The sequence below is a fragment of the Octodon degus genome, unplaced genomic scaffold (assembly GCF_000260255.1).
Source record: "Octodon degus isolate 3935 unplaced genomic scaffold, OctDeg1.0 scaffold00100, whole genome shotgun sequence".
NCBI classification, from domain to species: domain Eukaryota; kingdom Metazoa; phylum Chordata; class Mammalia; order Rodentia; family Octodontidae; genus Octodon; species Octodon degus.
This window is the reverse complement of record NW_004524676.1, coordinates 7,308,353-7,310,458: the sequence shown is the minus strand read 5'-3', so window position 1 is coordinate 7,310,458 and position 2,106 is coordinate 7,308,353. Positions and strand designations below refer to the sequence as shown.

The following is a 2,106-nucleotide window of genomic DNA, read 5'->3' as shown; positions in this document are numbered from 1 at the left end:
GGGAGGGAGGGAGGGAGGGAGGGAAGGTGGGAGGGGGAATGAATTCACCATTCAAGGGGCTATGAAGTTTTGCCAGAGCATCCACTTGGTCCTGTTACTTCTCATCTACATCAATTCTGCCAGAATTAATTGAATAAATATCGCTGCGTTTCTTAAGACATTGATTCATCATCATACAGACCAGTGTGTTACCCGAGGCCCTGGGTTTCACACAAAGAACTGCGCCAGCAAGAGAAAAGCGCTTGCTTTTCTCATCTCAGTAACACAACAGCAACAGTAACAGACTTGCTTACTATCACTTTAAAGTTCTTGATAAGAGCTGGCCAGATAGCGCAGGCAGAGCGCAGGGGCTGGGGTTTGCTCCCCAGCATGCTATGCCGGCCCCGCCCCCGGGGCACACTGAGGTGGCCACTGAGACTGGGAGGGGCGGCACTCTGCAATCCCAGCGCTCGGGAGGCTGAAAGCAGGAGGATCACTACAAGTCGGATCTACGTAGTGAGACCCTGTAGGAAATACAGTAAAATAAATAAAGTTCAGTGATATCTAGCAATAAACCAAGGGAATGGCAACATACGACCTTGTGAGGGAGGCCCCTAAAGTAGCTTTTATTGCTATGCCTGGGTTAGTGGTTCCTAGCCTCACTTGTTCTTCCATAGTCTTAAAAATTTGAATGCTGACGCTGCCTACAACAGACTAATTAACTTGGAAGCTCCTGTGAGAAGGCTCCATAAATCTCTCATTCCCCTCTCTCTCGGTTACCCAGGCAGCAGTTCCCCACACTAATACCGGTCTGGAAGCTGACGGCCAGCTCTTCGGGCACCTTTCGTAATTGTAGAGGCTGCGGGTAGCTTGGATCAATCTCGGGATAGCTCAATAAATTTAAGATATTTATATGGGTTTTCTTTTCCTGACTTGTGTATACCATCTTTTTGTGAACACTATATATGGTCTATATGCTGTTCTAGGTGGCTTGACAGTTCAGTTAAACTGGAGAACTGAGAACGACTGATCTGGGCCTTAGGAATAGTTTGAGGGTCACAGAACTGATCCAATTTGAAAATCAATTCTTGTACGTTTTTATGGATCTCTAAGATTACTTTTTCCTTGTAATCCCAGCACTCGGGAGGCGGAGGCAGGAGGAACATTGTCTGAACTGCATAGTGAGATCCAGTCTCAAAACCTCTTTTTTTTTGTTTTGTTTTACAGTTTCAGTGTTGTCACGGCAATGAAAGAAGGCTCGCTCACAAAGGAGGCAGGCGCGAAAGGTGTTCACAGCCTCCTCTCCCATCTCGCGACCGGGACACTAAAGGTAGACCTTAGCACACACGTCCAGACCAGGATATACACACACGTGGAACCGGAAGAATCTCCTGCGGAAGGCAGGCTCGGGCGAGCCGACGGGGCCGGCCGCCCACGACGTCGGGCGCAGCCGCGTCCCCCGGAGCTGCGGGGCTGCGCTCGCTGCAGCGTCCCCCGGAGCTGCGGGGCTGCGCGTACTTTAGCCAGTGCCTGCCTGGCAGAGAAACCGCGCCTGTCTTAGGGTACAAAGATCAGGGCATCCCCGCAGACAAGGATCAGGGACAAAACTGACGGAATCCAGGGAAAGGTTCAGGCTTTGTTTTGCGGATCACAGTAAGTCGCGATGCCTGCAGTCGTGGAGCTCTCTCCGGCTCAGCGCGGCCCCACAACGCGGCGAGCCTAGTCTCACTACTCCGCACCGCCCGCCCGGACAGCGCTCGCCGGGTCGGCGCTCTGCGCACGCGCGCCCGAGCTGGGGGCGGGGCGCGGCGCGGCTCGCGGGGCCTTGTGGGAAGGCGGGGCGGAAGCCGGCTGAGGCGCGGCGGTCTGACGCGTCGCGGTGCCCACGGTGACGGCCAAGACGGGTGAGCGGGCGTGGCCGTCTTCGCCGCGGCCGCAGGGCCTGAGATCCGAGCGCGAGGAGGGCAGCGCCTTGGGTCTGGAGAGGGCGGGCGTGGAGTGTGGGGCGCGGACAGAGGGGCCGGGGCGGCGGGGCCGCGTTCCGGGGTCGTGGCGCCAGGGCCGGGCCTTGGGCGGCGGGGCCGCAGAGGGGACGCTCAGCCTCCCGGGCCTCCAGAGGGCCGGAGG

The 2,106-nt window shown here is 56.6% G+C and overlaps 1 protein-coding gene across 1 annotated transcript in view; it reads left to right on the top strand.

Moving 5' to 3' along the window:
• The first annotated feature begins 1,799 nt into the window (after positions 1–1,799).
• The window catches only part of Rpap3 (RNA polymerase II associated protein 3), a 29,699-nt gene continuing 29,392 nt past the window's right edge, over positions 1,800–2,106 (top strand). Inside the window, 1 exon segment of the mRNA XM_023723611.1 lies at positions 1,800–1,883. The gene's annotated coding sequence lies outside the window, so the exon portion shown is untranslated.